The sequence below is a fragment of the Gopherus evgoodei genome, chromosome 4 (assembly GCF_007399415.2).
Source record: "Gopherus evgoodei ecotype Sinaloan lineage chromosome 4, rGopEvg1_v1.p, whole genome shotgun sequence".
Lineage (NCBI taxonomy): Eukaryota > Metazoa > Chordata > Testudines > Testudinidae > Gopherus > Gopherus evgoodei.
In genome coordinates, this window is record NC_044325.1 from 73,206,318 (window position 1) to 73,229,280 (window position 22,963).

Genomic DNA, 22,963 nt, shown 5'->3' on the forward strand with positions numbered 1-22,963 from the left:
TGATTCATTCACGTCCTCGTCCTGATTTGGTGGTCTATAATAGACCCACACAATAACATCGCTACTGTTCCCTTTTTATCCTCATCCAGAAACTCTCAGTAGGTCTGTCACTCACTTCCTCTTGGTGTCCAGAGGAAGTGTATATCCCCTTGATGTACAGTGCAACACCTCCTCCCTTTTTCCCCAGACCTTTTTTGGAACAAGCTATGTCCCTCAACATTGGTACTCCAATCATAGGAGTTGTCCCACCAACTTTCTGTAAGGTCAATTAAGTCATAATTTTCTTCATATACCATGACTTCCAGTCCATCCTTCTTGTTCCCCAAACTCACAGCATCTGTGTACAGGCACTGAAGATATTTTGCAGACTGCCCTGTTGCTTTTCTTCTTGCCTTTTTAATATAGGTGTGATTTCTAGTTACTTCTCCAGAAATCAGCCTTTTCTCCTTGTCTTCAAGCCTAGATGTGCATTGGCCAGATTTGTCTCACTATCCCTCATAGGACCTAGTTTAATGCTCTCCTTATCAGGTTAGCTAGATGATGTCCAAAGATGCTCTTCCCAGTATTTGATAGATGGAGCCCATCCCAGCAAAATAATCCTCTTTCCTGGAACATCAGTTTGTTGTCAAAGAAGCCAAAGCCCTCTTGCTGACACCAGCGATAAAGCTGTGCGTGAGAGAAGCAGCCAGAAACATAACAGAAGCAGACAAATGACAGCAGAAAGCTGAGGACAGCTAGAAAAAAAGTACTTATTAATATGACCCTGAGAAAACGCTAAAAGGTTTTTGGGTAGAGTACTGGTTGGTTTAGAATGGGAGCAAAAACAAACATGCCTCTTGTTTGATTCCTGCTATGCTGAAGAAAACAGGACTTTGTGTACATTCTCTGTAAATAAACCGGACTGCATCAAAGAAACTCCTGACTCCATTGTTTCCCTTTCCAATAAGAAAAATTGACAATCTGCAAGCAGTGTTCCCTCTAATTTTTCCCACCCATGTGCGGAATTAATTTTGTTATGTGCACCACTGTGGAGGTGAATTGTCACATATCACCTCCATAGTGGTGCACATAACGAAACTCATGTGGCAGGGTGGGGCCAAAGGGTTTGGCGTGTGGGAGAGGGCTCAGGGCTGGGGCAGAGGGTTGGGATATGGGAGTGGGGAATGAGGGCTCCAGCTGGGGTGTGGACTCTGGGGTGGGTCTGAGGGTTCTGGGGTGCAGTGGGACTCCCCAGGTCTACAGTGGGGAGAGAGGACTTCCCTCAGCTCTCCCCCCCTGCGGCAGCACTTGGATTGGGGGTGGGAGACAGGCACGTGGGGGCACCTGTCCCCAGGCTGTGGCAGGTTTGGCACTAGGGTGGGTCAGGGCCGGGGCGCCGCAGTAGGTCTGGGGCTTGGGGAGAGGCATCTCTCCTCACCACAGCCCTGAGCGCCTGTGAGGCACTTAATAGGCAGCTGCGTGGCTGTGCAGCTTAGAGGAAACTTAGCCCACAAGACCTCATATACTGGCTAACTGCTCAAGTGAAAAATGGTAACTGGATTAAATGCGATTAATTGTATCAGTGATGGTGTAATCTATACAGAGAAGTGTATTTATAAGTACCAGTTGCATGATAAAGTACAGTATAATAAATAGTTCATTTATGCAATATAATTCTATATTAGTACTGACAGTTTTCAACTATTAAAAAGGTAGCATAGAATAACTTCTGCAAATTCTAACACAATCATTGTTATAAAAGCAGATGGACATATGCTTTTAACATAAATCAGACGACCTTGATGCAAGCATGCCCACTATTTTTGGAGCTACTTGTAGTGGTAAGCTTATTTGTCTTGCCTCCATGAAGATGGGTCAGGGAACAGTCATGTCATCTTGTTAACCAGATCGTCTCTGGATCTTGTTCCAGAATACCATCTGCTACTCAAAAACAGGCTGAAGCTCTTCTAATAAATAGCAATTAAGAACAGGAACAAAATTTTAGAGAAGCTATCTTATTTTATATTATGTAATAATTAAGAAAAGTCAATTCTGCTCTAGTTTAAGAACATTTACTGGTCTCTAAAAAGTTTAACCATGCCCTTGTTAGCAGCTTACAAAACTCAAACCATAGGAAGAAAAGCAGACAGGGCTCCCTAAACATTTAAAAAACTACTCTATTGTAAATAGTTTATTAAAAAAAAAAACCAACCACAAACTACACATGAACCTATGAGACAAAGCAGTAGTTTTCAGTAAATACCAGACTTTTCTTGGTTCATGAGAGAATTCAGAGAAGAGTAAGGATTCCCAAGATCTTAATATTTCTAATACACAAAGATTGTGTCTTTTCAATTGGACTCTGAAAGTGAATTTCAGCCTGAATCAGATATTTACCTAATGGACAGTCTCTCCTTCTGGACTCCGACTATTTTGTCCTTTTCTTTTAACATCTCTAGAATCTTGGAGAGACCGGATAGGGAGCTGGCCAAGGTGGCACAAAATTTAGATGTTAGATAGGCATCTGCCCTTCTGAACCTGATAATAGTCTGTCATAACAAGAGTCATACTGGGTCAAACCAATAGTCCATCTAGCCCAGTATTCTTTCTTCCAACAATGACCAGTGCCAGATACTTTGGAGGGAATGAACAGAACAGGATAATTATCAAGTGATCCATCCTGTCATCCAATCCCAGTTTCTGGGAGTCAGAGGTTTAGGGAAACCCAGGGTATGGGGGTTGCTAATAGCCATTGAGAGACCTATCCTCCATGAAGCTAATTACTTTTTTAAATCTAGTTATACTTTTGGCCTTCACAACATCCACTGACAACAAGTTACACAGGTTAACTGTGCACTGTGTGAAGTATTTCCTTATCTTTCTTTTAAACCCGCTGCCTCCTAATTTCACTGGGTGACCCTTGGTTCCTGTGTTATGCAAAGGGGTAAATACTTCCTTATTTACTTTCCCCACACCATTCATGATTCTATAGAACTCTATCATATCCCCTCTTAGTCATCTCTTTTCTAATAAGACCAGTCCCAGTTTTTTTCAATTTCTCCTTACCTGGAAGCTGTTCCATACCCCAATCATTTATTCTGCCCTTCCCTGTACTTTTCCCAATTCTAATATATCATTTTTGAGATGGAGCAACCAGAACTGCATTTAGCATTCAAAGAGTGTCTAGATCCATGAGATTGGGTGAAGAGGCTGGGCCCTAAGGAAAGATAAAAGTCCTTTGTGCATGGGTCTTCAATACAAAGAGCTGGCTGAGAATGAAATATGAGCAGGACAGTGGCCTATATTCCTAGGGATAAACAGACTCAGTTCAAGACCATTCTGGAGCAAGAGTGCATCTGCCCAAGAACTGCAGGTCAGAAAGAAAGAGAAACACCGGAAGCTGCAAATATTGAAAAATGACTTGTTAATTGAATTCCCTTATTTGGCTGACAGCCCCCACCAGAATCATAGTAGTAATCTGCTTCTCCAATTTCAGCTGAATCTCATCTATAGATGTGCTAGGGATGTGCATCTTGGGTACCATTTACAAAAGATGGGGCTTGGGCTTTGCCTGGAAGACAAGAGCTGTGAAGTAAACTAGAATATTCTCCCTAAATGTAGGTGAAGAATGAAAGTCACTCCCTATAATTAGGTTAAAATGTAACAATTCACATGCTTTGTTGCCATTTGTTTGCACTCGCTCCCCTCAGCCGCTTGCCTCTAGAAGTCTGGAATACATTTCAGTGGAGCTTCAGGAGTAATGTTAAGTCTGTGCACCTTTTTAAACAAAAAAAAAAACCAGAGTAACATGACCTACTACAATTAGGAATTTAGAGAGTGAATAGTTGGATCTTTTGTGGTGTAAAACGGGGGCTCTAAGGGCTTGTTTACATCACAAAGTTGCAGCGCTGGTGAGGGGGTTACAGCGCTGCAACTTAGGAGGTGTACACATCTGCAGGGCATCACCAGCACTGCAACTCCCTGTTTGCAGCGCTGGCCGTACTCCCGTTTTGTCTCGGGTGTAGAGGATCCAGCGCTGGTGATCCAGCGCTGGTAATCAAGTGTAGACACTTACCAGCGCTTTTCTTGACCTCCGTGGAATAAGCAGGTATCCCAGCATACCTGAGGAAGCCTCTGGTAATCAAGCAGGTCTCCTTCCCCGGTTTGCTCTCGCGTTCCCCGAACCCCCGTGCAAGCAGGTCTCCTTCCCTGCGGTTTGCTCTCGCGTTCCCCGAATCCCCGAGCAAGCAGGTCTCCTTCCCTGTGGTTTGCAGGGGAGTTCGGGGAACGCGAGAGCAAACCGCGGCGAAGCTGGTCTCCTTCCCTGCGGTTTGCTCTCGCGTTCCCCGAATCCCCGAGCAAGCAGGTCTCCTTCCCTGCGGTTTGCTCTCGCGTTCCCCGAATCCCCGAGCAAGCAGGTCTCCTTCTCTGCGGTTTGCAGGGGGGTTCAGGGAAAGCGAGAGCAAACCGCGGCGAAGCTGGTCTCCTTTCCCGGTTTGCTCTCGCGTTCCCCGAACCCTCCTTGAAGCCGCCCAACAGCACTGCAGTGTGGCCACATCTAACACCACTTGCAGCGCTGGTTGCTGTAAGTGTGGCCACTCTGCAGCGCTGGCCCTATACAGCGGTACTAATACAGCTGTAACAACCAGCGCTGCAAAATTGTAGATGTAGACATACTCTAAGTCACCGTGTCACAGTTTCAGAGACAGATAAATCTGGGAAGGTTTAAAGAAGTGCTGTTTCAGTGCAAACAAATAAAAAGTAATACTAAAATATGCCATTGCATCAGTCAGTGATATGCACCCCTGGAATACAGAATAAAATTCTACTCATCCTGTCTCAAGAGAGATATAAGGGATCAAGACTTACAATGAAAATCATTAGAGATATGGTAAGATTCCCAAGTGAAGAGACTGGAAATATTGGTGCTGTTAATTTAAAAAGAGGAGACAAAGAAACGGTTACATAAGTATTTAAAAACGAGAAGGGGTACTGAAGTTAAATCAGGCAATTTCAAATATAAACGCAAAAGACATTCAATTAAACTGAAAGGCAACGAAGTGCTTTGTATATTAGAGGCCAGTAGCTCAGAAGGATTCAAAAATACATATATAGATAATGGGAACAATCACATTTCATTTAAAAATAGAAATACACAGGGATATAAACCCTCATGCTCCAGGGGAGAATTAATACCCGACTAAAGTGTTTAGGAAGAAAATTTCCCCTTGAAAGAGATTCCATAATTCTTGCACTTTTCTCTGAAAGATCTTATACTGCTGATGATAGCTCATCTCAATTGATTAGACTCTTCCTGTTGGTATGCATACTTCCACCTTTTCATGTTCTCTGTATGTATAAATCTCCTGTCTGTGTGTTCCATTCTATTCATCCGAAGAAGTGAGCTGTAGCTCACGAAAGCTCATGCTGAAATAAATTTGTTAGTTTCTAAGGTGCCACAAGTACTCCTGTTCTTTTTAATGTTAACCAAAACACTAAGGGCACATCTTCACTAGCAACATTAAAGCTTTAACGTGGCTTGTGTAGTCATGGCAGCGCACTGGAGAGAGAGCTCTCCCAGTGCTATGAAAAAACCACCTCCATGAGGGGAATAGCTATGGTGCTGGGAGCACTGCTAAACTGAAACTTGCAGCGCTCAGGGGTGTGTTTTTTCACACCCCTTAGCGAGAAAGTTGCAGCACTGTAAAGTGCCAGTACAGACAAACCCTAAAATAGATGGTCTGTTCAGGAGAGAAAACTACTTGCAATTCTACTTTTTAAAAGATATTTTGCAGGATTACTACTCCTGAGGTCTTATTTGCATATTACGATTCATGCAAACATTTGCACATTTAATCTGTAGGATGACTTGAAGATTCTGTCCTACTAAGCGTACTCCAAACCTTAGTACCTTAGGACTTTTTCCCATGCCACCAACATTTGTCAGTTCCTTTTAAGAGCAGGCAAAAACACCACCACTAATATCCAAAAATAAAAAAGGAAAAGAATGTATCCCTCTCCACTCCGCCACTTTTTTAAATACAAAAAGGAGCCATTCCTGAAAAGAAACAGACACCCTCAGGGAGTACTCAGATCATTTAAAGCCCATATCTCTAAAGGGAGCTGGGTGAATGAGCAAGTTATCTTCAGAAAAGCAGAAATACAATGCAAGTAATTTTCTCTTTTCCAAAAATATCACTTATACTGGATTCTCACTGCTGGAGAATAACAGATGTCCCTAGGGAAAACACAAGCAACAGTTACTGAAATTTGGCATAAGATGAAGTCAAACCAGCAAAGACCCGGGAAGAGTTTCTAGATTTGACCAACTGAAATGAGATACTGTGAACTCCTCAGCCCTTGCCCCCAAAACAAACAAACAAAATACTCCAGGATAGGGAAAGTTTTGGCCCTATGCCTCTGATGCAAACTCAAAACTGCAAGAACAAGACTGAGGGCTTGTCTACATCAGAAAGTTGCAGCGCTGGTGAGGGAGTTACAGCGCTGCAACTTTGAAGGTGTACACATCTGCAGGGCATCACCAGCGCTGCAACTCCCTGTTTGCAGCGCTGGCCGTACTCCCGTTTTGTCTCGGGTGTAGAGGATCCAGCGCTGGTAATCCAATGTAGACACTTACCAGCGCTTTTCTTGACCTCCGTGGAAGGAGGAAGCCTCTGGTAATCAAGCTGGTCTCCTTTCCCGGTTTGCTCTCTCGTTCCCGGAACCCCGAGCAAGCAGGTCTCCTTCCCTGCGGTTTGCAGGGTGGCTCCGGGAACGCGAGAGCAAACCGCGGCGAAGCTGGTCTCCTTTCCCGGTTTGCTCTCTCGTTCCCCGAACCGCCGAGCAAGCGGTTCTCCTTCCCTGCGGTTTGCAGGGTGGCTCCGGGAACGCGAGAGCAAACCGCGGCAAAGCTGGTCTCCTTTCCCGGTTTGCTCTCTCGTTCCCGGAGCCACCCTGCAAACCGCAGGGAAGAACCGCTTGCTCGGCGGTTCGGGGAACGAGAGAGCAAACCGGGAAAGGAGACCAGCTTCGCCGCGGTTTGCTCTCGCGTTCCCGGAGCCACCCTGCAAACCGCAGGGAAGGAGACCTGCTTGCTCGGGGTTCCGGGAACGAGAGAGCAAACCGCGGCGAAGCTGGTCTCCTTCCCCGGCTTGCTCTCTCGTTCCCGGAACCCCGAGCAAGCAGGTCTCCTTCCCTGCGGTTTGCAGGGTGGCTCCGGGAACGCGAGAGCAAACCGCGGCGAAGCTGGTCTCCTTCCCCGGTTTGCTCTCGCGTTCCCGGAACCCCCCTTGAAGCCGCCCAACAGCGCTGCAGTGTGGCCACATCTAACACCACTTGCAGCGCTGGTTGCTGTAAGTGTGGCCACTCTGCAGCGCTGGCCCTATACAGCTGTACTAATACAGCTGTAACAACCAGCGCTGCAAAATTTTAGATGTAGACATGGCCTGAAACATAGCCAGAAAACTTAATACAAGCAGTAGAGCTTAAAGAATATATTGGACATGGCCATGTGGTCAATCAGTCTCTACATACAGTATATATGTAAACACGCATGGTGTGCCACTGCTATCCTGCAGTAGGATTGTCAAGTCTCCAGGATTAGACTGGAGTTTCCTGGAATCAGCATTGATCTCCCAGTGACTACTGATAGCAATCCAGGACATTTTAATAAGATATTTTAAGAAAATGACATTACATCATGTTGGGGAGAAAAAAATCTCCCAGAATAGCTTCAGTCAGAGTTGGGAACCCTAACCTGCTTGCTGACAGTACTGGCCACCTCTCCTGGCACCAAAAAAATCTTGACTAGCCTAGCCAAAGTAGATAGAGCAGATATTAGAATTAGACTCCAAACGTGAAGACATACAATCCAAGTGTGGGATAATTCCCAACCACTGAATGTTTAAAAAAAAAATTCCAGTTCGCTCATTTACTCATATATACCATGCATAGTTGCTGGAACTAAGGGTGCTGCAGCACCCCCTAGCTTGAAGTGGTTGCCACTATATACATGGTTTACAGTTTGGTTCAATAGCTCTCAGCACCTCCACTATAAAAATTATTCCAGCATCCGATATCATGCTTATGGAGCTCTACCCCATCAAGAATTAATATGCCAGGAAAATGAATCTTGTGTTCTTGAGTAAATCCTGATCAACAATCCAAACTGATGTCTTCATCTGACAGAAAATACCCTCATTGACCATCTAGAGGAGATGAGACAAAAAATCTCTTTACAAGGCGAGCATGGATTCATTAAAGTATCAGAACTTCTGGTAGCAAGTTCTTCTGGCAGAACTTGGACAGAAGGGCTGGTAAGCTGGTATCTATTGTGAACGAGGAAAGAATGTCTCACTAATCAGGTCAATACTCCCGGACAGAGAGATTACTTTTTAAAAGAAGCTTTCAGTTTGTGTGCTAAGCAAATATCTGGCAAGGAATTCGCAGATTCATGGTTCCAAGGCCAAAAGAGGGCACTGTCATCCCCTAGTCTGTACTGTATAATATAGGCCATACAACTTTTCCAAAATAATTGTTAGCACATATCTTTTAGAAAAAACATCCAATCTTGATCTAAAAACCTGTCAGTGATGTAGAATCCACCACAACTCTTGATAAACTGTTCCAACTATTAATTCCTCTGTTAAAAAATAAGCTTGATTTCCAGTTTGAATTTGTTTATTTTCAACTTCCAACCTTTGGATTATGTTATACCATTCTCTGCTATATTGAAGGGCCCGTTATTAAATATTTGTTCCTCATGGAGGTACTTACAGATTAGAATAGTTATCCCTTAACTTTCTCTTTGTTAATTTAGGTAGATTGAGCTCCTTGAATCTAAGGCACGTTTTCTAATCCTTTAACATTTCTTGTGGCTCTTCTTTAAGTCTTCTCCAATTTATCAACATTCCTCCTGAACTGTAGACACCAGAACAGGACAGTATTCCAGCAGCAGTCACACCAGTGCCCAACAGAGAAGTAAAATAACCTGTTTATTCATCCCCTGATCATACCAGCTCCTCTGGTGACAGCAACACACTGGGAGCTCACACTCAGCTGATTATCTGACATGACCACCGTATCATTTTCCTGCCTCCCAGGATGGGTGGGGCTGTAAGTATGGCATATGTTCTTTGGTTTTAGAGGTATAGATTTACATTTAGCCATATCAAAATGAACACTGTTTGCTTATGCCAAGTTTACCAAGCAATGCAGATCTCTATGTGACAAGTTCTCTTTATTATTTACCATTCCACCAATCTGTATGTGAGCTGCAAATTTTATTACTATGATTTTAAGTTTTTTTCCAAGTCATTAATAAAAATGTTAAGTGCATAAGGCCAAGCACTGATCCCTGCAGAACCTCACTTGAAACACATCCATTCAACAATTATTCCCCCTTACAACTACATTTTGAGCCACCTTTTAATCCAGGTAATGTGTGCATTTTAGTTTTATATCTTTCTAGTGTTTGTTTGTTTTTTAAATCAAGATGTCATATGGTACCAAATCAAATTCCTTCCAGAAGTCTAAGTATATTATATCAAAACTATTACTTTTGTCAACTAAACTTTTAAGCTCATTAAAAAAAACAGAAACACAACTTAGCTTGACAGAATCTATTGTTCCTAAACCTGCACTGATTGACACTAGTGATATTACCCTCCTTTAATTCTGTGTTAACTGAGTTCCATATCAGCCAATCTATTATCTTGTCTGGAATCTATACCAGACTGACAGGCATGTAATTACAAGTCCTTGGGAAGAAGTTTTAACCCACTCTAGTTTTCTAGTTGACAGGCCTTGCAAGGCCTTACACTGAATTTGATGGCATTTCTGGGTTAGTTTGTCTGTATATAATGTGATAATGGTTAAATGTCAGATCTGATTATTTTCAAAATTTCAGGAAATATTCTAGACATCATGGCAAAAACCCTGTTGATTTTTGGGAAAAAATAAAAAAATCAAAAGGGGAAAATAGGGGACACATGGAACCCCTCCCACAGCTTTAAGCATCTCTGTAATTGCCTATAAATCAAACTGGTTGATGGCACTGATCGTTAGTCTGGAAGGCATTAATCAATTCCTCTGCTCATCCTCCCAACAGAGTTCAACATGTTGACAAGCTGAATGACTTATCTCCCAGGCAAATAACGGGAGAAAAGGAGAATGATAGTGCATACAGAGCCTGCGGAGGGGCAGGAATGGGTGAGCAAAAAGAACCCCTGGTCAGAGGAGACTGGGGACAGAGACCCTGGTTTTGAGGGGGAAGGCGAAGAGAGGGCATGGGGGTGCACATGAAGCCCCTGATGTTTGGGGGAGAACAAGAGACACACAGAATTCATGGCAGGAGAACAGGGGAGTTGCAGGACATCCCTGAAATAGATGAAGATGAAGAGTGGCACACAGGAAGTTTGTGAGGTAGAATGGAGGAATATAGGGAGCCTTTAGTGTGTACAATAAGCTCAGCCTTTAGAAGCTATCAAGTGTGAGACCCCCTTTCATGTAACATTTATTTTAGAATGTTATAGCCTCAACAATATTTTCCAGGACTCTGTTCCTAAATTTGTATATAGAAGAGTTCTTACTCTAGAAGCGGGCACTGAAGTTGATTAAAGATAAATTAGTCTTGTATTTTATTTTAAAGACAAAAAAAGTCAGGAAATTCCAGATTGAAACCAATAGGTCACTTGTAACAAACCTTTTGAGTTAGGGAGACAGTGTCAGCACTGGCTTTACATTACCGTAAAACAGGCCTGCATAACTTGTAAAGCGGCGAGGGCCACATTATTCCAAAGAAAACAGTAAGGGCCGAAACCCCGCAGCCCTGCAGAAAATCTCCCCCCCCCCCCCCCCAAGACCTCCCGGCCCACAGAAACACCCAGCCCCAGCACCACCCAGCCCTGCAGAAACAAACCCTCCTTCCCTAGCACTGCCCCACCAAAACAGCTGTGGGCCAAAAAGGAAGGTTGGGGGTGGGGAGGTGATACTTGATTTTAAATCAATTAGGGGCTCCCAGCTGAAAAGGTGGCTGGGAGCTGTCAGGGGCAAATTAAAGGGCGCAGGGCTCCGACGGCTGGGGGAAACCGGAGCTTTGCGGGGCTGGGGCAGAGACTTAAAGGGCCCAGAGCTCCTTCCGCTGAGGGGAGCCCGAGCCCTTTAAATCCAAGCCACGGCTGGGATTTAAAGGGCTCTGGGCTCCCCGCCGCTGCGGGCAGCTCAGAGCCCTATGAATCCCAGCTGCGGCTGAGATTTAAAGAGCTCTGGACTCCCCGCCGCTGCGGGCTGCTCAGAGCCTTTTGGCCAAGGCTGGGATTTAAAGGGCTCTGGGCTCCCCGCTGCTGCAGGCAGCCCAGAGCCCTTTGATTCCCAGTCACAGGCCACACAGTGAGCCTCTGCGGGCTGCATGTTGTGCAGGCCTGCCATAAAATGACAAAACCTAGGAAAATATTTATGGTACAGGTCGAAAATATAACTTATTCCAAGAGCATACCAAAATAATGTTTCAGCTGTTAAATATACACTCAATCATGAAAAATACAGGAGTCTCCTAAACAAGAATTGCAACATTGTTCACATGCCAATTACTCTGAGCAATCAGCTGACAACCCAGGTCACTGAGTTTGATTGCCAAATATCAGTCAACTTCACATATGAGGCAAATCAAAGATGGTAAACCTAACTTTCAGCCTTGACATTTCTAAAGTTTAGCACCACTTCTATCCATCTATACCTCACCAGCAAGTTGCAACAGGTTTTTTGTTTTGTTTTGGGGGGGGGGAAGCGGGAATGGAGGCCTTCCTACTGTGTATGATCACTGCTTTTGAAAGCTCCGGACTGAATTACTGCAAATGCATTCTACATGGGGTTACACCTGAAAACAATCTGGAAACTTAAGATAGATGCATCACTTAAGGGCTGCTGCATTGTGCATTAAGTTGCAGCAAAGGACAATCAGTGGGTACTTAATTTTCTGCACTGTTTGCTGTTTTCCAGAATGAATTTAAGGGGTTTGTTTTAAGCTATTAAGCTTTAAGGGTATGTCTTCACTGCAGAGATAGCCTGGGTATTGCCCTAGCCCTCTTCTATCCACAGAGAAAAAACTAACTTGTGGGTTTAAGGGTGCTTTAAACCAGAACTAGCAGACATGGCGAAGGGCATGGGCTGGAGCTCAGATTTCAGTAATGACTCACTTATTTTGCAGTGAGAATCCAGACCAATCAACTACAGGTGCAGTCTGCCCTCCCAGACTATCCCAAAATTTTTATCTGGGCCAAGTCCTCTTTTTCTAGACTGTGCTTTAACTCTGCATTTGCCTGTTCCATGTCTGTTGCACTTCCACAGCATCTGAACAGAGATGCCATCCAAGAAATCCTTCTCACATGCTGCTAGCTGGCCAGTAGCTGACACTAGCCTTATGGTAGAGCTGAGAAGTAATCATCAGAAACACTCATAAGAGCACTTTCACAAAAGAACCCAAAGAAGGAGAACTAAATTCTCCTAGAGTACACTGAATGAATTCATAGACAGATGCAGTTTAAAGCACCACTATAAACTTTGGATATGCTGCCAGAAATCCATTCCAGCACATGTGCTAGTACAGCACCATTGTGGACACAGTCACATAGGTCTGGCAAGGGTAGGGTTCTGCAGTGGGAACACTCCATCCATTCTAAGTCAAGTCAGGCTAACACAGCAGAGAAGACATACCCTAAGCCAGAGGTCCTCCAACTGTGGGGCACTCCCCCCTAGGGGGGCATGGAGGAACATCACTGGGGCACAGCAGGGGCAGGGAGGGAGCACCACCCAGTCTCTGGCTCCTGTCCCTATCCCCAGCCTTGGTGCAGCTTCACTGCCAGCTCCTAGCCTCAGCTCTGTTCCTGGGCAGGGCAGAGGCTAGAGATGAAGCTGGGAGTAGAGCCCAGCTGTGGCTCTGCTCCAGCCCCACCCCAAGCTGAGGCCCCAGCTCCACTCCCAGCCTTGGCTCCTTTACCCATCCGCATCCCATTTCCCACCTGCCCCCAGCTGTGGCTCAAAGGGGTGGGGCACAACCCTCAGAAGTTGTGAGACTGCTATCCTAAGGTTATGCCTACACAGCTGGGAGCATGCTTCCCACTGCAGATAGACACATGCTAGCTCTATCTGAGTTAGTGCATTAAGAACAGCAGAGTGGCCACAGTGGTACAGGTAATTACCCTCCTCCCTCCTACCCCCCGTTGGGTAGGCACTTAGGTGGCTAGCCACCATCCATACCACCACAGTCACATTACTATTTTTAGCATGATAACTCAAGCGAGAGTGAGTGTGTCCCCATCCCACCTGCACTGGAAACCACACTCCCACCTACAGCATAGCCATACCTTAAATGGCTTGGCACCTCCCTACTTGAGAAACTCTCTCTCCTTATGCTTGGTCCGTCAATAGAGCAACCTGAACTTTTAAATTTCCCTTGTTTTAAGAGACATGGGGCTAGTGATAGAGCACTCTCTGTGATGGGCCCTGAAACTCCAGAACAAAAGCACTCAGATCCATAACAGTCCAGTTTTGTCATTCTTCAAAACACATTTATTTGCATAGGCTATGGTAGAGGGTATGGTTTGTTCAAATACGGGAAGTCAGATGTGTTTTGCTGACCATTTAATTTTTTTTAATTTCACAGGGCTGTATGGTGTATTAGAGACACACATACCTTTTAAAAAAAAAACAAACAACTTTTGTATACTAAAGTAAAATTTAAAAATTGTGAAAAGACTAAGAAAAATCTTTCCTGGAAGTTGACAAAACTAGTATTGCTTATTAGAATGTAAAAACTCCTTTTGAGTTTTCCCACCTACTGTATTACAGTAAATATGTATTTTTTATTTTTTACAGGTTTACTTGGGATAAAATTTGAAAGAGTGGTGGTGGTGGTGATGAATTGACTATGTCCAAGACCCATTTTCAAAAATGACTTAGGCTGCCAAGTGTCTAAGGCATTTTTGAAAATAGGATTTGGTATAGGTACACTGCTAGTCACCCTAAGTTTTAGAAATAAACCAGGCCCTTAGCACTTTCTAAAATTTTACTCTTGATCTTTTTTGTTAGAAAATTATTAATAGTAAAGTACATCAGACATGATGTGATAAATTCTCTCATAATTGCCTTTTCATATACCCGTTCACTCACAGCATCCACTTTCGTTCTTGCTAAATTCTATAATCCATGAGTACTATAAACTGATTACAGGCTTCCCCTCCACCTTTCAGTTTAAACATATTACATGTTTCAGAACCAAAAGTCTACCACAATCCCACTTACTCAAGAAGTTTTAAAGTTACGAAAATGTGAAGTCAGTTAATGAGATTTTTGTAGATCACAACATTTCAATTTTCTAAAAGTACACATCTACTCCGATATTATGTTATCCTTGGGAGCCAAAAAAATCTTACTGCGTTACAGGTGAAACCGCATTATATTGAACTTGCTTTGATCCGCCAGAGTGCACATCCCCACCCCCCCGGAGCGCTGCTTTACTGCGTTCTGTCCAAATTCACGTTGTATCGGGGTAGAGGTGTATTGTCCCAGGTACATCAGTAGTTTCTGAAGTAGAACAAGTATACTCTCCATGGACTGTAAAAACCAAGTCTAAAACTTGGAATATGTCAAAAAGCATCCTACTTGGTGGGGGTTACTTTTAGTAAATTGAAACCACGTATCTCTGAAGTATGTTCCCTGGTCAACAGCAGTGTAGACAGCTGAGTAATACTTCCATGGTTCAACATCCTGGGGAACTGTCATTTTCCTTCAAGAATCTTTAAAGTCTTCTCTTTTTAGAGAGGCTATCTAGTAGTCCCTGATCATTCCAGTAGCCCTTCTCCACATCTGTTCCAGTCTGAATTATTCTTTCAGGAACACAGGTGAACAGAATTCTACAAGAATATCAGATGAGTTTTTACCAGCGCCTTGTACAAAAGCATCAATACTTTCCTCTCACCTCTAGAAATACTTCCTACGAGCAGATTTGTCTTTTTCATGGCTACACCACGCTGGTGGTTCATAACTGATCACAGGATGACTAATACACCCAGTCTTCCTCCTCTTCTTGTTGTTTCCAACTGATGAACTCCCAGTTTATAGCAGAAACTCTTGTTATTAGTCCCTGAATGCATAACCCTGCACTGTGTATTATTAAAAGTCATCCCATTTCTATTACTCCAGCCTCAAGGCCATCCAATTCTTCCTGTAAAATATTTTGATCCTCCTCTGTACTGACAATGCCTCTCAACTTTATGTCATCAGCAAATTTATTGGCACATCTACTTTTTGTGCCAAAATCAATGAAAATATTAAAACCAGTTCAAAGACTGATCCTTGAAGAACTCCAGTAATGACCTCTTTCTAGCCCAACAGTTCTCCTTTCAGCTCACACTGTTGTCTCCCCTGTTAGACAGTTCCTTACCCATCTTTCAATTCCTGTACTAATCATCCACTTCTCTAGCTTGACTAATAATCTCTCATGTGGTCCTGCAGCCTATGCTTTACTGAAGTCCAGAGAGATTAGATCTAATGCATTGCCTTAGTCTTAAAAAAAAATCAGTTATCTTATCAAAGATTGACATTTATTGGTCTGGCATGATCTACTTTTAATAAACCCACATTGCACTTTATCCATTTTGCATTTACTTCTCTGGCTCCAGTAATTCTTTCCTTCCAAATGTGTTATAAAGACTTCCATACTACTGAGGTCAGATCAGTGGGTACTATAGATGCCCAGATCACGTCCTACCCTTTCTTAAATATAGGTACTATATTTATTGTTCCCCAGCTATATGGTACTGCACTTGCTCTGCTAGCAAGGATTTTTAATAAATCTATCAGACTTGCAAGTTCATGTACTAGTTCAATGAGTATTCTGGATGGAGATTATCCAGGCCCTCAGACTTCAGTTCTTTTAAGCTTTGCTTCCATAATGGATGTGGTAATTACCATTTCTGTACACTCATTCCCATTACCCATCCTACCTTTGCCGCTGTGTTCCATTAGCATCCTTACTGAAAACTGAGGGAAAGAATTCATTTAGTTTTGGGGTCATACCTAGATTATCTTAAATCTCTGCCCTGCCCTCTTTGCAAGAAAAATAAGGATACTATGGTAAAAGCAACAAAGAGTCCTGTGGCACCTTAAAGACTAACAGATGTATTGGAGCATAAACTTTCGTGGGTGAATGCCCACTTCGTCAGACGCAAGCTTATGCGCCATCTGTTAGTCTTTAAAGTGACACAGGACACTTTGTTGCTTTTTACAGATCCAGACTAACAGGGCTACCCCTCTGATACTTTTTCTTGTTCTCTTTATTTATAGGTTTAAGTTAAGTTCCTGGTAAGATGCGCTGCTGTGCAGCAGCCTATTTAGTGCTGCACAGGTGCTCAGGGAACCCATCTTGTGGGGACATACCGCGGTTGGAGGAGGAGTGCTCCCCCACAGTCCCAACTTGGCTACGGGAGGGGCACCTATCCTGTGGCCCCAGCCGAGAGGCACCTCTCCCACCCCCACAACCCAAGTGCTGCTGTGGGGGGAGAGAACTGGGGAGAGTCCTCTCTCCCTGCTGTAGCCCCAGAGCACCCTCCTGCACCCCAAACGCCTCATCCCCGGCCCTACCCGGAGCCCTCACCCGCTGCATCCCAACCATCTGCCCCAGCCCTGAGCCCCTCATGTTCAGCCCCACCCCAGAGCCTTCACCCCCAGCCAGAGACCCCACCCCAGAGCCCACACCCAAACCCTCTGCCCCAGCCCCTCATCCCTGACTTCACACCAGCTGTAGCCATCACCCCAGCACCCCAAGGCTCTGCCCCAGCCCTGAGACCCATCCCTCACTCTGAACCCCTTGGCTCCACCACATGAATTTTATTGTGTGATATATGCACCAATATGGAGGTAATGTAACAAAATTCATTCTGCACATGTGGTACAAATAAGAGGGAACACTGGGCTTAAGAACCTTATGTTTTAAAATTTCCTTTGCAAGCTCTAACAGTTTGACTTTTGACAATTCTCACTTTATGACATCCAAGATGTAGCTTTCTCTACTGATCAGTCCCTTCTTTCCATTCCTTGTACGCTTTGCTTATTCCCAATACCCTTTTTGAGGTGATTATTCATCTAATTTGATCTGGAGCCCTCTCCTAAAAGATTTCCCCCCCGGCTTAGGGTAAAAATTCCAGATAGCTTTCGTAACTTGGATTTAAAGAAATTTCAAGCCTCCTCTGCCTTTCCCTGAGCTCCACTGCAGTCGACTTCATTACCTAGTTCCTTTAATTTTTCAAAGTCTACACTTTTGAAATTAAAAATCTCAATTTATTGAAGTGTTTTGATTAGTCCATTCAATTTACGATCGCTCAATCCAAGAGTATTATTTACAACTAGGTCTTCTATAATGTCTTCATTACTTACCAAAAGCAAGTCTAAAATAGCATCACTTCTTGGTGACTCAATGACTAAAAGGTGAAGAAATCTACTGTTGTTACATTCAGGAATAACTCAGCCTTACAATTATCTGCAGAATTTATTCTCCAGTTATATCTGGTAAATTAATGTCTTCCATAATGACTATTTTCATTATTCTTTTTCTTTCTAATAATATCAGAGAGATCTCTATCCATATCCAAAACCAAATCTGGAGGCCTATAGCAGACACTTCACACTGCCCAACAGAACTTCTTTTATAATTCTTACCCAAAGAGATTTGGACCGAGAATATTTTAGTCAATCACTTATGTCTTTACAGTTTACCACATTATTGATGTACAAATGTTATCCCACCATTTCTCTCTCTCTCCTGGAAAGCTCATACCCTTCAATATCTGTATTCCTGTCATCAATGCTATCCACCATGTTGCTGTTATCCTTAATACCCAGTTTCACACCCTACACCAGCAGTTCTAAAGTTGCTCACATAGCTATTGAATGAGCCAGATAAAGTGCTAAAAGTTTTCTTAACATTTTTAGATGTTTGCTTATCTATTCCCCCACAAAACACTTAATTTTAGTTAAGGTTGCTAGATTCTATATCCCACCACTGCAGTTTGTAAAAAACAAGTAAATAACCAGCGAAGTCATCAAACCATCTTTGCTTTCCTTCCACCTCCCACAATCCTCCCTTTCCTGAAGATTTCAATTATTTCTACATAAAGATTATCAAATTTATAAGTCACTAGTATAGATCATTCATATAATTTTTCCTGAACACTGCAAAAAGACATTTTACATCTAACATGCCTTACTTACACACACAGGCCAAAACAAAACCACATACAGAACTACATATAATGAAATTTATGAAAGACAGGTGGTCCCTAAATCAATCAATCAAATAAGCATGGTCAGAGTTGTGGCTGAATGTTAGTTGGTGTATTTTCCTGTGCTCTCTAAGACTGTACTTTTAGTTACGGCTTAAAAGTAGTATTCCTAAGTGAAACATGAATGAATAAATACATACTGAGTATAAATAAATAAGAACGTTCAAAAGAGTATTGACTGAAACCTCTTGTATTACGGATCATTTTTATATTCAATTTCCATTGCAGAATTACAGTCTCACCATTTCAAGAACAACCAAAACTAGATATTTTTAAAGACGCTTGTAATTTGTATTACAGTAAATGTACAGAGAAAGAGTTTAATATCAAGCTTCACTTCTTGTACTTCAGTGGAAATCAAACCTGAAGCCCCACGTGACCATCTAATGGTTCTAAATAGGAAAGTTTGCATATTTGGAAGTTTATTTGGTCTAGTTTGTAACAAGATGATAAGAAATTGTAACTGGAATTTTCTCTATTAGACTGCAAGCTATCCAAAGCAAGACTATTTTCCTGTGTGTGGATAGCACCCATCACTTTGCGGGTGCTGCCAGAATACAAATACAAGTCTTCTTTAGACAGACAACATGAAGATTAAAGAGCCTGATCCAAATCCTAATGCAGTTAATAGGGAGTTTTTCTACTGACTTCAACTGAAGTTGAATTGGCTCTAAGGAGTCAATACAGAGTTATTAATTCCCACATATTGAATATATCACAATCTAGAAGAAAGGGATATTAAAAGACACATATCACCATGGTATCTAAGCATACCTGCTAGAGAAGAAAGATCCTGAAGAAATTAACGGCAAAGAACATTAGAGATATCTATGGACACCTTAACAGTCATTTCTATACTTGACATATTTACAGTGATCAAAAACTATGCATACTAAAGAGTAGATTTTCAGAAAGAAAAACATTTCATATTTTGAGAATCACAGTAGTAATGTGAGCTGTAGCAGCAATGTCCATACAGGAATAAACATGTCTATTGGTTAAAGAGGAGACTGGATATTAGGATTCTGTTTTTGTTTACAACTCTGCTTCAGAATTTAGGCCTGGTTTACAAATAGAAGTCACGCCAACATAGCTACATCACACAACACAAAATAAAATTGATTTTATTGAACAAAACCCTAAATATTTTGAATACATAAATTTCTCATCAAAAGATGTTTCATGTTTACAGCTAAAATATTTTTTAAAACAGTGGGATTAACTGTAGTTAAAGAATTAAACTGATTATTTCAGGTAGGCCTGGGAAAAATTTTAAATATGCCTAAGTGAAAGTTACTAGAGCTTAAGTTCCTATTGCTTAAGTTTCTTGACAATTAAACAGTCTCCTAAGTTATTTTGGCTGAGCTACTGTGCCATATTTATGAAGCTTGACCTCAGAAGTTAAAATAAGGAGGAAAACATCTTTCTTTATACAGAAAAGCAATCTTTAACTCAAAGTTTTTGATAAAGGCTCATGGATTTAACACATTTTTATTTAAATGTTTTAAGAGATAATAAATTTAGGCCTTTACATATTTTGCATTAAATTCAGATTTCATTTTAAAACAGATTTAAAAAAAATATAATTTAAATAACAATCAAAAAATCCAAATTAAATTCAAAAATATTTTTTAAAATCATTGATATTTATCCACCTCGATTTCAGGTGCACAGCATGATACACCTTGAAGAAGTCTGATTTTTAAGAAGTGCGGCAGACCCACCCTCTGAAAAATCAGACCCCTGTAAGGTGTCTGAAGTTGCGTACACTACAACTGAGGCACTGAAAAATTACTTGTCACTTTTGAAAACCTTGGTTGATATTGCCAACACAGGAGTAAACAAGATGTAACAGCATCATCACTGGAAATTCATCTATCAAATCCTAGAACGGTACATAAAATTAACTATGAAGGATTGCAGTTATCACACTGAAAGCATTTTCATTTCTAAACGTAAAAAGACTGCCATGTCCAAGTCAATATGTAATGGTTCTCAAGAAGCAGGCCAATAAGAACTGTGTTCCAGGAAGATATTATTTTACTATACTGAAAAAAAAAATTCCAATTGGATCAGCTACCTGTGAGATACATCTGATAATCAGAGTTCAGGCCAAATTCACACCAAAGAAGCTACAATGTGAAACAAAGACCAAAAATTAGACTGACCTAGCCACACTGCTCAGCACTGAAAAATTTCAAGCCCTGTGAGATGTAGTAAGGTAGACCTAATCACCAGCGTAGACACTGGTAGGTCCACAGAAGAATTCTTACATCAAGCTAGCTACAATCAACATGGTCACCAGTAGCAGAGCTGCAGCACCATAGCTGTGCCATTATAGTATAGACATACCCTAATCGAGATCACTAACACCAGGCAGTTGCAAGGCATCCATGAAGATCTTTAACTACAACTCAGACTCTTATCATTCCAGAAGTGCTTTCTTTAAAAGGCTCTAAACAAAAGATTGCCTAGGACAAGGCAATAAACAGGGAAGCATGCTTTTATTTCAGGAGTTCAAATTAAAAGATAAATGCACTCAAAACATGTTGGTTTTAACAGAAATATCCTCAAGATTTTGATTAAATATCTTCAGTGGCCCTACAACAAACTCGATTTTTAAACTACAGTTTATTTTATTTCTTGTGCATTTAGAAGAACTTAAGGTTTTTCCATGCCTCTGCAACAACTTGAAACATTCATATAAACACGCACAAAACATTGTCAATGGGACCTGGTTCAGCAATCAGAAAATATATTTAGAGACAAACTGCTCATCACTTGGACAGTATTTTTAAACAGAACATTCATTATAGAAGTCCTCCATTTCAAGGGCACCATTAGATATGAAATCAAAAATTTGCTTCTATCACAGAATTCAAAACTACTTTAACTCACACTCTGAAACAGACATTCTAATGTCCTGTTTTAAAATTAAATTGGATTCTACAATTCCTCTCACATCCCTGTCATTTTTTGTTTTTATAACCAGACTCTCCTATTTTTCCTATTTTGTCTGAGTGAAAACCCAAACAGGGAAACTAACTAGACAAAAAATACAAAATACCCTAAATAAAACTGAATCGTGTCATCCCTCATGCCATTCTCTTTCAACTACAGTAATTTTAGTATTTTTGTAAAAAGAAAACAAAAACAAAAAATCTGTATATCCAAGACAGTGAGGACACTTTGTAAGAGAGAGTTTTGGACAGATCTTTTACTTAGAGTCAGCTTTCTAATAAAATCAGCAAGATATATCTTATCACTCTTTCTAAAGTAAGCTCTCTGGGACAGGGACTGTCTTCCTTGTTGCTTGTGTATACACTGCCTCCCCAATTCCTCGATTAGAGTTCCTAAACATTACTGTAACACTCATCTGTGTATTTTATTGAATATTTAATCAATAGTCTGACCAATACCTGTTACCTATTGTGGAACGCTGAGTGTGTTGGTTTCCAAGCCACTTTAACTTAATCCTGCAAAGCCCCACAAATCACTACAGGGCAATCTCTTTACAGGAACATCATTTCCAAACACTGGCTTGCCAACAGATGGTTAAGAAGAGCAGGATTAAGTGCAGTCCATTATTAAAATAAATATATTCAAAAAGTAAATAAGACAACACTCAACAGGAGTCCTTATTAATACAACTTTAAGGCCCAAACTTGCAACATTCGCCCAAGCGAGTAAGCCCCGTGTAGGATCATGTGGGCAAAGCTACAGGGTATCCCTAGCTCGGACAGGAGGGGGACGGATACACAAACTGCAAGGCCGCCACCCCACAAACACACCCACACACTCCCGACAGCACGGACACTAGCTGGGACCAGGTCACGCCGTGGGGACCCTGCCAAAGTTCACGCGTAAGGGGGAGGTGGGAAAGCAAAGCCCGCACCGCGCCTGCCTCCCTCCCCCGGGAAGCCAGAGGCGCAGGAGTAGCGGCGGCCAGAGCGCCCCAAGGAACTCGCCGCACCCCGCCCCGGCCTTCCTCACCCGGGAAGTCGATCACGGGGGGGGGGTGCACTCACCTTCCTACTCCTGCCGCTGCTCCCGCCGCTCCCTCCTCCGCGGCACCGACGCGCCCAGCAGCTCCAAGCCCCACACGCACGGCCCGGAGACACCGGAGACAGCTCCGGGTCGCTCACCCCACGCCGCCGCTACGGCCGCAGACCAGGAGACAAATACCACCGCGCCCGCCCCGCCTCCCAGCGGTGGCCCCGCCCCAACGGCCGCACGCACGCGCTCCACCCGCCTTCCACCGCCGCAACATCCTCATTGGCTGGAGGGCGGTAGTTTGGGTGAGCGCGCCCCGATTGCTGCCTGTGCTGCGGCTCGGGCGGGCTGCGCGCCAGCGGAGCGGCTGAGGGACGCCTGCTCGCTGCGCGGGGGGGGCGGGGGAGAAGTGGGGGCTGTGGCGCGTTAGTGGGGGATGACGAAGGGACACGGGGAATGAGGGGCTCCCTTGCTGTTCCTCGTCCACAGTTATGGCCCCTCTGGACCGTCTCTTCCCTACCCCGCTCATCTCTTATTACCAGCCAAGGCTCCCACTCACCGGAACGGCAGCTCCCTCAAAACGCCCTGATCTGGGCTAAGCGCCGCTCCCGCCCTGCTCTCGTAGCGTCTGAGCCCTTGTCTTCAACCACCAGCTT

General features: G+C 43.0%; 1 protein-coding gene across 1 annotated transcript in view; it reads right to left on the reverse strand.

Moving 5' to 3' along the window:
• The window catches only part of MPP5 (membrane palmitoylated protein 5), a 129,748-nt gene extending 107,244 nt beyond the window's left edge, over positions 1 to 22,504 (reverse strand). The window contains exon 1 of the mRNA XM_030559793.1: positions 22,343 to 22,504. The gene's annotated coding sequence lies outside the window, so the exon portion shown is untranslated. The remainder of the gene's footprint in view (positions 1 to 22,342) is intronic.
• Positions 22,505 to 22,963: the final 459 nt, after the last annotated feature.